The 15262-nt window shown below is 38.4% G+C and overlaps 1 long non-coding RNA gene across 1 annotated transcript in view; it reads left to right on the top strand.

Moving 5' to 3' along the window:
* LOC142829732 (uncharacterized) overlaps positions 1-9966 on the top strand; it is a 104606-nt gene extending 94640 nt beyond the window's left edge. The window contains exon 3 of the long non-coding RNA XR_012904476.1: positions 9672-9966. This is a non-coding gene — a long non-coding RNA (uncharacterized LOC142829732). The remainder of the gene's footprint in view (positions 1-9671) is intronic.
* The last annotated feature ends 5296 nt before the right edge of the window (positions 9967-15262 follow it).

The following is a 15262-nucleotide window of genomic DNA, read 5'->3' as shown; positions in this document are numbered from 1 at the left end:
GTTTTGTTGTGTTCTCAACCAATTTCTGTAGAAAACAACATGAAGATTTGTTGATAGGCCCTTCTTCTGAAAATTCCATTTGTCCTTTATAAATCAAAACTGGGATGGCCCCACACATATCCAGTGAAAATCATAGTGGGAATGTGGGGTAGGGACAGGATGTGTGGTAGGGACAGGGAGAGTGTCTTCTAGGATTCTTCTTAAGAAAATAGTAAAACAGATGATGGTTTTGTTGTAGACTTTACAGAATAAGTGTACTTTCCAAAAAGAGACAATAAGCCAATTCCTTAGATGGTGTAAACTGTCATAGTTCAGTTAATATCAGTGGGTTATATCACCACCTATCGGCTGAGAAACTGGGCCAATACAGCCAACCACAGTTAATCTTTATGGAATACTATGCCGCATGACAAATTTAACATAGGAAATGTCCTGCAGCAGAACCTGAAAACACAATTCAGCAAAGCATTTAGGTACATATTTTAGTCCAAACCTATACAACAAAGTACTTCAGCATGTGCCCAAAGTTAAGCAAATGCTTAAGTACTTTGTTGAACAGAAATGGACTTAGAATTAAGGCCTTGACTTAGGTATGTGTTTATTATTGGACTGACACCATTACTGTCCTGCCAAGAGCAAAAAGTACAATTTATATCTACCTTAAAACTGTATGAAAGCAATACAAATGAAGGACAAACACACACAAGAACAGCTATAGTGGGTCAGATCTGTGGTTCAACTAAGGGTACGTCTACACTACAGCGTTAATTTGAGTTAACTTAATTCGAAATAGTTAATTTGAAATAAGATAATTTGAATTAATGCATCTACACACAAAACCTATTTTGAAATAGCGTTTTGCTATTTGCACAGGCACTGTGGCTAGGGTCTACCCCTTTAATGGCTCTGGGGCTGGGGGAGAGGAGAGTAAGTTTTCCTAGTTGTGCCCAGAGTGGCCACCAGGGCTCCCTGGAAAGGGCTAGAGGCCCCCTATTTTGAATTAAGTATCTACACAGCACTTAATTCGAAATAGCTGTTTCAAATTTGGCGTTACTCCTCGTAGAATGAGGTTTACCAAATTTGAATTAAGCGCTCCGCTATTTCCAATTAATTTCGAAATAGCGATTTGCATGTATAGATGCTATTAAAGTTAGTTTGAAATAATGGCTGTTATTTCGAATTAACTTTGCAGTGTAGACATACCCTAACAGAGTATCCTGTCTTCTGACAGTAGTCAGCTTCAGGTGCTTCAGAGAGAGAGAGAACCAAATTGGGCAATTTGCCAAGCAATTCATCCTTGTTTTCCACTACCAGCTTCTAGCAGTATGACATTTAATGACACATGGAGCATGGACCTGCATGCCAGACCATCTTGGCTATTAGCCTTTGATGGACCAGTCCTCCATGAACTTATGTAATTCTTTTTTGAATCCAGTTATATTTATGGACTACATATTGTATGGAGAAATGTCTCCTTCATTTGTGTTAAACATACTTCCATTTAATTTCATTGGGTGACCCTTGGTTCTTGTGTTCTTTGAAGGGCTAAACACCATTTACTTTCTCCATATCATTCATGATTTTCTAAACCACTATCATATCTCTGCTCAGTCCTCACTTTTCTGAGCTGAACAGTCCTAATCTTTTTTGAATCTCTCCTCATAGGGAAGCAGTTCCATATCCCTAATAATTTTATTTGCTCTTTTTCATACTTAATTCTAATGTGTCTTTTTTGAGGTGGGGGCAAATGGAACTGCTCAGTATTCATGATGTGGCTGTACCATGGATTTCTACAGTAGTGTTATAATATTTTTTGACTTCTCTGTCCTAATGGGTCCTAACATTCTGATGATAGCTTTTTTGGCTCTACTGAACATTGACTGTTTTTCAGTGAACCCATCTGCTATGACTCCAAGATCTATTTCCTAAGTTATAACAGCTGATAGAGTGAATTTGTGGTAAGGTATGCAAACCCCACAGTGATGATCAAAGGGGTAAAGAATAACTGTGATCCTAAGTGACCCTGCCACATCTGCAGGACCATTAGTTTGCATGTACTGACATTTTGAATTTCATCTGCCACTTTCTTGCTCCAGTTTTGTAAGATTCCCTTGAATCTCTTCAGTATGTGTTAGACTATCTTGAGTAATTTTGTAACATCTGCAAGCTTTGCTACTTTACTGCTTGTCCCCCTTTTCAATTTTTTGTTACTGCATAAAACAATAAGGGCTTCTTAAAATGAATAAAACTTCTAGTAACACCAGTTTTAAGTTTGAATATTTTGGTTGCCACTAAATCCTTGTAGTGAAGAATGAGAACAGGTTTAAATGTGCATAGATTTTTTTGAATGAATGTATGTACAACATAATATTAATAAAGTAAATTTGAGAGAAATTAGTTCTATTTCTCAAAATTCTCTCCTTTGGACTCTGGAATAGTCTTCTGATGTTTTAGAATGTTCATCTATTGCTATTAATTATTTCTTATGGAATTCCATCCCCCCATCTCCATTTATTAAAGAAATGACAAAAGCATTAGAAAATCTGACCTGTAAGGAAAGTTTTTTTTTAAATTGGGCATGTTTAGTCTTGAGAAAATAAGAGCTGAGTGAGGAACAGTTTCCAAATATGTTAAAGGCTTTCATAAAAAGAATTGTTCATCTATTGTTCTCTATGTCTAATGACAGTAGGATAGTAAATAATGATAGGATGATATTTCCTTTTTGAAATAGTAACCAAACATATTACAATTATTTATCTTATCACATTTCATGATTATAGAAGAAGTAACTGGTGATAGTTGTAGGGAGAGTGTAGTTGATATGCAAGCAAAGGGTTACATACGCAAAGGCACCCTTCCAAGTTAGACTAAATCTTGATACGTACTTTCTGTTGAATACAAACCTGTTGATCATTTCTGATTTTTATTTATACTGCACACAGACTAGAGCTTTCTGGAGGGCATCTGCTGTAAAACTAAATTATCATCACATTGAAAATAAAGCTGTTTGTTTTTCTCTATTTGCTGAGCTAAATTGCCCTCCTTTTTGGTAGAGTTGACCGGAGCAAGCTTTCACAAAAGGTTACTATTGCTGCAAACTTCTGCTTCCTGTATGCCAAGTCTCAGAAGACTTCAAAATCCTGCCTTTAGTTTAGAAGGGTGTTTACAAACCCAAGGCATAGAAGCAGTGCATGCCCATCGTTGGAGAGATACTGAATTCTACTGGCAATCACTATTGTCTGTTCAATATTGTACACTTTGTCATGCCAATTTGAGGTAATCTCAAACCATCATTTCCTCAGGAAGTCATGATTTGGAAGCATTGCTAAAACATAATTGTGGGCTTAGTATCTAGAGATCTTTTCTCTTTATGCCCCCTCCCTCCTTCTCTGTTCTCTACCCACCCTTAATGCCCTTAAACATTTCTTTCATTGTTGACTGCAAGCCTTTATTTTTTAGTATTGCTGCAACATATGGAACAGCCTTCCTCTTCTTGCATATCAAGCGACCTCCCAATGTTCCTCCAAATCTGTTCCCAAAATGTGTCTTTTGGCCAGCAGTTTAGTGCCATCTGCCTTTCTTTCCCATAGTTGGTTATAATATTAAAATCCCCAACACAAAATAACCGCAAATAAACACATGAAATAATCTGACATCTTTGTGATAACATTCTTCCTGGAGTACATTACTACTTTTTCTGTTGTCTCTCTTTTTTTCCCTTTCATCTTCACCCTCACTGTCATTCATAATTCATTATTATGTTAGTCCTCTTATTCAGCATGTCATTTGGGTACTTTACAGAGGGAACTTTTATCTTCTAATTTATGCAGCACAATATCCATTGATGGGCCATATAATAATAGTAGATGTTAGAAGGCTTTGTTTAAAATCCATTGCTAGACAAAACCATCTGTACCTATCCAGAGACAAACCAACCGCTGCCTCAATCTAGGGACTTATCCACTGCCTATTGAAAAATGGAAAAACTATTGACTTCAACAGGCATTGGAACACCCCCCTTGACCCTAGCTCCTACTACTTTCCAAGCCTGTTAGATCTATTTTTGCTTGATCCCTATACCAATTGTCTGGGAGTATGACCATACAATGGTCATTTCTCTATTTTGCCAAGCTACAACTATAAAAAAAAATCCTTAGCTCTGCTGAAATTGCTTAGGTATCTTAAGTGAATGCTCTTTCACCAGTGTCCCTTTCAAGAGCTTAATTTGAACCATTTTCTTCATTTCTAGAAGTATAACCTGTAAAGATACAGGCCAGACTGGTCATAGATTTTGACATTTGAATTTGCTGTCCCTTTTTATTGTTCCCTAGAAGAATAAAAGGAGAGAGAGGTGGGATTCAGACATTAAGTGCAAACCATTTTAGAATCCTTGGAGTTTTGTATCAGCTTACGAGTTGACAAAATATGACGTGAACTGGTGCTTTGTAATTTGACCAGCTCTGGCTGGACTTTTAAGAAAAGCTTTAAGATTAAAAAATTATGAATTTTCTTAAGCCCTCCTATTAGAGTGTAATGTGTATTTATGGTTCCCTCAGGCTCTGCACAATAAAAATGGTTAAAGCCTTTAGTCCTTTTAGTAGTTCACAGTTTTATTACAGAAGTATTTTGTAGATTTTATGCTTAGAGCAAGGTCAGTGTATTGCACTGTATAAATTATTCTAAATAATTGCTTAGTTATTTTATAGCTTAGTCACAAGATTTTTTTATTATTAAACTTAGCCTTTTCTTTAAGGGTTGGTAGAGAAGGGCACTATAAATCACATGGCAGCTTGCCATTTGGGGTTTCAGCTTTACCTGTGATAAGGATTTAATAACAATCTGGCCCAGACACCAGTTCCCTCTCAATTACCTTTCCACATGGGCATTAGTTCACACTGTTTATTAAAAACTCCCCTTGTAGTTGTTTTTAATGGAGTGTTTCAGATTAATGGCCCCCCTGGAGTTTAACTTCATTGCACTTCATTAAAGCTAGATTGTACAAAAGGTTACTTCAATTAAATCCAGAACTCAACCTTAAATCTGTATGGATTTTTTAGTAAATGTGATAAAATTGCTATGCCAATCCTTTGAGATTAACAGGGCAACATCCCTTGTTAGTGACTGAAGTGTAAAATATGTGTGTCTGTTACAAAGTTGCTTGCAGATTAAAATTCAGATTTCATGGGATTAGAAACCCAAAACAGCTGAATGGTGCATGATCTATAAATGAGATGGTCAGAATTTTATGAGATATGGACGAGCCTAGGGAAGACTAAGGCTTTTGTGATGTCTTTAGAAATTATTTGCTGGATGATTCAGAAGAAAATGTTTTTGGGAATATTATCTATTCATGATGCAGTAAAACCTCCCATGCTTCTCTAAGAAAACCTCATCTTTTGGCACAAAAATAAGTGTGTAGTTAGCACAGCCCACTCTTGATTGGATATACCTCTGCACTTAGGTTTCTTGCTGTTCATTTCTCTCTGCTTTTGTCATGTTGTCTCCCTCCCCTTTAAACCAACCTAGAAACATACATTTAAAGTGGTGGAAACACCCTATTCCAGGGGTTATGCTCCTCTTGTAAGACTCAGAAAGGTATGTTGATACAGAGCTTCTAAGGTAATGAAAGAGGACAGTGGGTCTTGGAGAAAAAGGCAATTGGGGACTTATGAAGAGGAAAAAAGCACATTCAGGTTGTGCCGGGAAGCACATATTTATGAAAGAAAAGAGGACTGATGTTCAAGTAAGTGCAGAGAAATCAATGGGAAAGATCGAGTGTCTGTGGGTATAGAAATAGAAATTTGCAACAATAGCAGGACATGAGTTTGCCTAAGATACATGCGGAGCTTCCCAAGACTCAGCCAGTGAGAATTCAGGGTGTCTCCCTAACCCCATCATCAGCTAGCTTTTCTCTGACTGGTCCTGCAGTTGAACAAGACCTCTCTTCTGAAAAAGCCTGCCCCTCTTTTTTTCCTCTTGCCAAGCTGCTAGTCTGCTATGATCCCCTGAGTTTAACACTTGGTTTCTTGGTTCTTTTGTTTTGGGGATTGTCCACTCCTTAACCTGAGCCCCCTGTAGTAACTTAGTGGACCTGGTTTCCCTCTCAAGCAAACCTCTTTAGCATACCCACTGTTCAGACAGAACAGTCATCAATGTTAATGACTCTTTGATGTTATTGCTGTGTCACTAACCCTAGGAATTTTAGTTCAAGATCAAAACAAAAGGACATTCAGAAGGCAAAGTCCATCCAAACAAAATTAAGTTTGCAGCTTGATAAAGAGATATACAGAGACTTCATCATTTCAAACATAATTCATAAATTTTAGATACCTCCCAACACCGTCTAGCACATATTCTATCTATACATTCATATAGATACATAGGACTTACAGTCATACGACTGATGTATGGAGAAGTAAATCTGAAATTTGATTTATGCTGAAGTAAGTAAGGGGAGAATCAGAACCAAGGAGCCTATGAACAAATTATGTTTCAAGTTAAGCCCTACAACATATTATGGTAGTGTAAAGAGAAACTGAGCAAAATTTGGCCACATCTATGTACAGATGCTCCATAAATGTTTCCATATGCATACAGACTAAGATACTATTTAGTTATATATGTAGATTTGTGATGAGTTGTCTACCCCAGTGTTTCTCAACCTTTTTTTTATAAAGTACCCCTTTAAAAAAAGTACCTATTGTTTTCAGGCACACAATTTTTTTCTACCATTGCAACACATTTCTTTAAAGAACTTAATCGTAGTCAATGACATTTTTGGGTGTAAAAAGTAAAAAATAGTAAAGCGCTGTAAAACTTAAAAGAAAAATTCAGTTCTCCAAATTTCAGTTGTGTTGACGTACCCACCAGACTTCTCTCGAGTACCCCTGAGGGTACTCGTACCACTGGTTGAGAAACACTGGTCTACCACACCTTAGATGGTGATAATAAATAATGAAACCCACCTGGGATGTGCAGGCAGAGCTTGTAAAAAGGGAATAAATTGAGCACAGAAGAAGGCTGCAGGACAAGTGGTTTGCAGGTCATAAGAATAATGTAGTCTGCAGTATTCTCTTGAGGCATGCAATGGGCACAGTGCATGCCACTCTTTTCTCACTGTAGGTTTCATCTTGCAAAATGATCAGCACTGGCAAAACACTTAAGCAAGTGCTTATCTTTAAGCAAGTGAGTAGAGAAACTCATGCCAATGGAAGTACAGACATTTATACTTAATGACTTCTTTGTTTTGGTCTTCACCGAGAAGTCTGAATGAATGCCTAACATAGCGAATGCTAGTGGGAAGGGGGTAGGTTTAGAAGATAAAATAAAATAAGAACAAGTTAAAAATCACCTAGAAAAGTTAGATGCCTGCAAGTCACCAGGGCCTGATGAAATGCATCCTAGAATACTCAAGGAGCTGATAGAGGAGGTATCTGAGCCTCTAGCTATCATCTTTGGAAAATCATGAGAGACAGGAGAGATTCCAGAAGATGGGAAAAGGGCAAATATAGTGCCCATTTATAAAAAGGGAAATAAGAACAACCCAGGAAACTACAGACCAGTTAGTTTAACATCTGTGCCAGGGAAGATAATGGAGCAAGTAATTAAGGAAATCATTTGTAAACACTTGGAAGGTGGCAAGGTGATAGGGAATAGCCAGCATGGATTTGTAAAGAACAAATCATGACAAACCAATCTGATAGCGTTCTTTGATAGGATAACGAGTCTTGTGGATACAGGAGAAGCAGTGGATGTGGTATACCTAGACTTTAGTAAGGCGTTTGATACGGCCTCACATGATATTCTTATCAATAAACTAGGCAAATACAACTTAGATGGGGCTACTATAAGGTGGGTGCATAACTGGCTGGATAACCGCACTCAGAGAGTAGTTACTAATGGTTCACAATCCTGCTGGAAAGGTATAACAATGGGGTTCCTCAGGGGTCTGTTTTGGGACTGGCTCTCTTCAATATCTTCATCAACGATTTAGTATTGGTATAGAAAGTACACTTATTAAGTTTGCAGATGATACCAAGCTAGGAGGGGTTGTGACTGCTCTGGAGGATGGGCCATAATGATCTGGACAAATTGGAGAAATGGTCTGAGGTAAACAGGATGAAGTTTAATAAAGACAAATGCAAAGTGCTCCACTTAGGAAGGAACAATCAGTTTCACACATACAGAATGGGAAGCAACTGTCTAGGAAGGAGTATGGCAGAAAGGGATCTAGGGGTTATAGTGGACCACAAGCTGAATATGAGTCAACAGTGTGATGCTGTTGCAAAAAAAGCAAACATGATTCTGGGATGCATTTACAGGTGTGTTGTGACCAAGACACGAGAAGTCATTCTTTCGCTCCACTCTGCGCTGGTTAGGCCTCAGTTGGAGTATTGTGTCCAGTTCTGGGCGCCACATTTCAAGAAGGATGTGGAGAAATTGGAGAGGGTCCAGAAAAGAACAACAAGAATGATTAAAGGTCTAGAGAACATGACCTATGAAGGAAGCCTGAAAAAATTGGGTTTGTTTAGTTTAGAAAAGAGAAGATTGAGGGGGGACATGATAGCAGTTTTCAGATATCTAAAAGGGTGTCATAAGGAAGAGGGAGAAAATGTGTTCATCTTGGCCTCTGAGGATAGAACAAGAAGCAATGGGCTTAAACTGCAGCAAGGGAGATTTAGGGTGGACACTAGGAAAAAGTTCTTAATTATCAGAGGAGTCAAACACTGGAATAAATTGCCCAGGGAGGTTGTGGAATCCCCATCTCTGGAGATATTTAAGAGTAGGTTAGATAAATGTTTATCAGGGATGGTCTAGACAGTATTTGGTCCTGCCATGAGGGCAGGGGACTGGACTCGATGACCTCTTGAGGTCCCTTCCAGTCCTAGTATTCTATGATTCTATGATACTACACTCATATGGAAGTGCCTTGCTGGATTGGGGCCATATTGCTCAGCACTCAGAATCAATCAATACACCTGGGTATCTGTGCCACAGCATTAGACAAGTTTGTTAGTCTACAATGCAGCAACTGCCACTGAGAACATTTTACCTGGTTACCCTGCTCACTACTTCAGCTCCACATATGCAGCCCACAATGGTAAATAGATTGAGAGCCACTACCTTAGGCTTTGGTAAGGGAGCCTAGCCTCTTCACCAGAGTCCAATCTAGAGTCCAGTGTTAGACAGCCAAGTCCTGTACCCCAGCTGCTATGTGGCTGCCACCCTGGATCATATCCTACAAATCCCCTCTCTTCCCACAGTGCCAAGTCCAGAATTAAACACCAGGACAAAGTCTGTGACCTGGAGAAAGTCATATCCCTACTGTGTAGGCTTGGTCAGGTCACTGCTGCCAAGCCTCAGGCAGCAGGAGTTCAGAGCTAAGGTTAGGTCATCTCCTGTGTCGCCTGTAACTGAGCTGCTCTAGCTCCTTCCAACCTGTGCATCTATTGCAGGAACTGCTTAGACCAGGGCAACTTCTTAATCCCTTCCTTTCCAATGGGAGAGTTTGTATACTCCATCATAAGTTGTCAACTTCAAGGCTGAAGCTGAGAGAGTAGGATACGTGGCCTCAGCGATACACCAATGATCTGGAACGTCTTACCAGAGTAGAATTTCACTGCCATTTAACTGATGTGTAACACTCATTTCTTCATCTTTACTTTCCACAGATATAGCTAAAGACACAAGGAAGAAGAGAAATAGAGATGGAGGCAAGAAAAAGAAGACATCATGAGTTGGAAAATAAGAGACAGAAGAAAATAAACATATAAACTAACCAACAAATCTCAACTGCTCGACTTTGTGTCAGTCAATGAGCTATTGATAACTAATAAAGATTCTCTTTTTAGCTCAAGTAGGTCAAAGTATCTGCTTCTGGAGCAGGAGGAGGCGAGTTCTAGCCTTACTATTTGGCTGTCAAGTGCTTGGTGGTCATGGAGCTTAGAATAGTGATAACCATGAAGTGTTAAGAAGCCAGGGTATGTCTACACTACCCCGCTAGTTCGAACTAGCGGGGTAATGTATGCATACCGCACTTGCTAATGAAGCCCGGGATTTGAATTTCCCGGGCTTCATTAGCATAAGCGGGGAGCCGCCATTTTTAAATCCCCGCTGCTTCGAACCCCGTGCAGCGCAGCTACACGGGGCTCGAACTAGGTAGTTCGGACTAGGTGCCTATTCCGAACTACCGTTACTCCTCGTGAAACGAGGTGTACCGGTAGTTCGGAATAGGCACCCTAGTCCGAACTACCTAGTTCGAGCCCCGTGTAGCCGCGCTGCACGGGGTTCGAAGCAGCGGGGATTTAAAAATGGCGGCTCCCCGCTTATGCTAATGAAGCCCGGGAAATTCAAATCCCGGGCTTCATTAGCAAGTGCGGTATGCATACATTACCCTCCTAGTTCGAACTAGGAGGGTAGTGTAGACATACCCTCATTGATTTATTACAATATTTTAGGTTGGGAATTAAATATCTTTGGATTGGCTATACTTTTGTATAGAAGAGTTCAATGTATAATTGTGTGAATAGCAAGGAAGTATTATAGTAACATCCTTTGTTAATAAATAGTAGTCCTTTCAGAAAGCATTTGTAGAATTCTGTACAACAATTGTACTATAACCATAACCTGTACAGCTGAAAAATAATCATTTTTCGAAGAGTCCGCAAATAAAATACTTGACCTTTTGTATTATGAGCATCAGCCAAAAAGGGAAATCTTCAGTGCAACTCTCTCTCTCTCAGGGAAAAAATGAAAGGGTTGATCGTTAAAGATGCTGGTGAAAAGATAAATTAAGATAATAGAATAACTTGAACAATATTTTCATGCTATTGAGGGCCAATTAAAACAATTTGTTAGGCATAGTGAGATGTCCAATACAGTGAAATGGTCTTAAACCAAAATTTACTCAGTATTTATTCTGTGGTTACTCAGATAAACACTGAATCAAAACTTTGAAACAACTTTGGGTATGGCCCGTAAAGTCAATCTCCAATCATCCCTAATATTTCCTGGAAATACTTTTATGACACATCGCTGTGGATTCTAATCTTTGAACATTGAGCTTATGTCTGGTGGCTATGCACATTAAGTAAAACTCTGAATTCCTAGCTATTGGTTTACTCAGGCAAATTCCTATTGAAGTAAAGACTTATTAAGAGCCATTGGATTCAATTTATTGACTTGAAATGGAATGCACTCTGACATTATCCTGAAATAACATAGTCTGTGTCTACACTACAAGCAAGTAATAGAGATGTAGCTGTGTTAGTCTGGTCTACCTGAAATAAAAGACAGGACTATGAAGCACTTTAAAAACTAACAAGATGGTTTATTAGGTGATGAGCTTTTGTGGGCCCGACCCACTTCCTCAGATCAAATTGTGAAAGAAAATTGGCATGACCATATATAACAAAGGGATACAAAAAAAAAAGTGAAAACATATAAAATAGACAAATCAGATTTTAGAACATCCACCCTTATTCCTCATACAATGAGGTTTACCAGTTATTTCGAGAGAAGGGTTTTCTCTTGAAATAACTGTGTCTTAACAGCGTCTGTTATTTCGAAATAGCGCTATTTCAAAATAGCGCCCTAATGTGAATATTCAAATGAAGCAAGGGATATTTAAATCCTGGCTTCATTTGAAATTTTGAATGTCTTTGTTTGCATCTCTCTCTCAAAAGAGGGTGCAAGTGTAGACATACTTTCGTAACCCACTCTTGCTGCAATTTAAGCTCATTGCTTCTTGTCCTGTCATCAGAGTTAAAAAGAACAATTTGTGTCTCCCCTTCTTGTAACAACATTTTATGTTCTTGAAAATGTATGTCTCCTCTCTTCTTCTTGTCACCAGACAAAACAAACCCTATTTTTTCAATCTTCCATCATAGGTCATGTAGTCTAGACCTTTAATCATTTTTGTTCTTCTCTGGACTTTTTCCAATTTGTTCACCTCTTTCCTGAAACATGGTGCCCAGGACCAGGCACAACCCTCCAGTTGAGGCCAATCAGCATGAAATAGAGTAGAAGTATTATTTCATGCCTACAACATTCCTGTTAATGTACCCCCAAAATGAGATTTTTTTTGCACCAGTTATACTGTTATCTCATATTTAGCTTGTGATCCACTATGACTCCCCAGATCTCTTTCTGCAGTATTCCTTTCTAAGCAGTCATTTCCCATTTTGTTTGTGTGCAACTGATTGTTCCTTTCTAAGTGGAGTAGTTTGCATTTGTTCTTACTGCATTTCATCAGGTTTACCGGAGACTTTTTCTCCAGTTTGTCCAGATCATTTTGAATTTTAATTCTATCCTCCAAATCACTTGCAACTCCTCCCAGCTTGGGATCTTCCACAGACTTTATAAGTATTTTTTTGTATGTCATTATCTAAATAATTGAAAATATTGAACAAATCTGGACCCAGAATTGATCCTTGTGAAACTACACTTGATATGTGCTTCATGCCCTGCTTCTTGGATCAATTCATGTTTCCCAGCTTTTTTCTGATCACACAAAGACTGGAAGAGGAAGGTCACTGCCTCCAATTCTAAAACCCACACACTCTGTTTTCATTGGCTCTCCTGGCTTCCTGCAAACTCATTTCCTGCTTCTCTAACATTCCTGGAAACTCTCTGGGTACATCTAGACTACGTTCTTCTTTCAAAAAGAGATATGCAAATTCGGCACTACTTTGCATATCTTTTTCCAGTTGCTTTTTCAAAAGCTGTTTTTTCGAAAGTGAAAGCAGTTTGGATGTTTTTTTTTGAAAGAGCCCCCCCCCTTTTTGAAAGAACCCTTCTTCCTTAAAAATGAGGTGTACAGGGTTCTTTTAAAAAAGAGGGTTCTTTTGAAAAACCCCTGTCTAAACTGTTTTCACTTTTGAAAAAACTGCTTTTGAAAAAGCGATCGGAAGAAGATGTGCAAATTAGTACCAAATTTGCATCTCTCCTTTAGAAAGAAGAACGTAATCTAGATGTACGCTCTAGGACCCATTGTCTATGGTTTTAACCCTTACAGGCAATTTAATTAACTGAATGGTCGGAATGCCCAGAAAAGGATAGTACCCCTCCTAGTCATCACAGGGCTGATGGACCAATTGATCAAGGTGACTTCTTTAAAATGGTAATTAAACTATTGCATGGAATCAAATTTTGTTTTTCTGTTCTAAATGTCACTCTAGTACATCTTGATACATACCAGAGATCACAGTTCAAAGCTAGAAATCAAATGTGAAGATGTTGTAATAGCAGATAATCAAATACAGGACCAACTTGACCCATCAGGGTTGATGTGGAAAATAATGTAGTGCTACTACACTTGGTGGCTCTTGAAATTCTAACAAACACTTAATCCAGCACATTTCTACCTTTTAGCTTCAGACAGTAAGATGAAAGTTGGTCAAATATTTTATTGCTTTCAGAACAATTTAACAGTGGAAAATGCATACATGAGTGAATTCAACAATGATGGGGAAAAATTAAACAAATCATTCACACGTTATTCAACCACTTAATATTGAAGGCCATACTTGTATACCTAAAGCAATATCTTTGGACCAATGTAACAAAATTAACTTGTTCAAGACCATAGCCCCATATTGCCCCACAGCTTGTGCCAGATCTAAGTAAACTATTCTTTTTCTGTGGGGATGTAGCAGAGCAGAGAGGCAGAAATACTGTGCTTGCCACAAGAATAAATTAATTACTTGATGTCAGATACACATTGTGCAGTGCAGAAGGAGTTAATATTAATTACTCACCATAGTAAGAGAATAGACTGTACATTCCAAGGCAGCATGTATTTCTCAGAACTTTGCTGAAATAAGGAAAGTGAAGGCAAGAGACCTACTTTCCAAGAGAAAAACAATCAATGTTGGATCTATAAATAACACAGTATATGTATTTGAGCACTCAAAGGCATCAGGCTTACAGTTAATACATATATATATATATAAATGGACTATTTTCTATGAGAGATTACTTGTGAATTGCAAAGGTGTGTGTATCTTGGGCACTAGTCCTACTCAGTAGTCAGTGTCTGAGTGTCATCTGAAGCATTTGGAAAACGTGTTCAGTGTTTAAAATGCACTGCTTTTGTACTAAGAGATTCCCTGCCTGACTCACTAAGATGACACACAAATGTCTGATACTATACAGTAGCATCTGCTGGCTCTTGAGAGAGCCATTTCATGTTCACTATGAGTCAACCCTTTGGCCCCTTAGGATTTGTCCCTAATGGGGTGTGTGACAGCAGCACCAAGAGAGCCTGTTATGGGGGTTGTTCCAGTAATATGCTTACTTGCAGAAAGAGATGCATCTAGGCCTAGCACCTGCACATTCACCGTCTGTACACAGCCAGAATCACCCTGTCCCTCCTGAAAGGAATACATTCTGACAAGATTCTGTTTGTTTTTTTCCTTGGCTTATCTATGCTAGTTCTAGTTTAGGAGATGAGGAATGCTAGACTGCATAATATGAAATTGCAATTCTGTGCACCAGCTCAAATGACGAAGAATGTACAATATTATAACTGTAGCTCACAAGGAGCGGGAGGCACCCGAAGCTAATTGACCATTGCTTTTTTCATCAGCTGATACAAATTTCTATTTACTTTTCCTGCAGCTTGCTCTGTGCTTGTTTTGTTTAAATGCAGATGCATTCAAATCCAGTGATAATCATGTGACCAGGGTAGCAACTCAGTATTTTCTGTTACAATTATTTTGATGAAACAAGGTTAATTAAATATGCCATTCCAACTCTCGCAACCTATATGGAAATAGATGTAGACCAGGTGATTCCATGAGGCTGTTCAAATCCTAATAAAACACAAACTTAAAGTTTTGGGAAAAGTGCTAATTTTTCAAACATTTAAATACCTTCCTGCTGTGAAAACTATCTGTAACACAATTTTAAGGGCATATTCCTCAAACTGTAAGGCAGCTGTTGTACAGCAATAAGACAATGGCTAAAATATAGTAAAATTCTTTCTCTTGTCCAGGAGTGCATTTTATGAAACTTATAGAAATATGTGTTTGCCTTGTTTTGGCATCAGAGGAAAATTCTATACGCCTAGCTGCAAAAATATGATGATCACTTCAGACAGTTCCTTACTACCTGTCTTTCTTGAATCATTGGTGTCTGCTCTGATTAGATACGTTTTCTATTTTATATATTTTTTGCAAGTGAATTTTGTCCTTCTGCAAAGTGCTGTATTGAATTAATAATTTATAACACTCTGTTTTGTAACTTTTTCAGTTTGAGTCTG

The sequence above is a fragment of the Pelodiscus sinensis genome, chromosome 5 (assembly GCF_049634645.1).
Source record: "Pelodiscus sinensis isolate JC-2024 chromosome 5, ASM4963464v1, whole genome shotgun sequence".
In the NCBI taxonomy this organism is placed as follows: domain Eukaryota; kingdom Metazoa; phylum Chordata; order Testudines; family Trionychidae; genus Pelodiscus; species Pelodiscus sinensis.
Note: the sequence above shows the minus strand (reverse complement) of the source record. Positions and strands in the feature narration are given on the sequence as shown.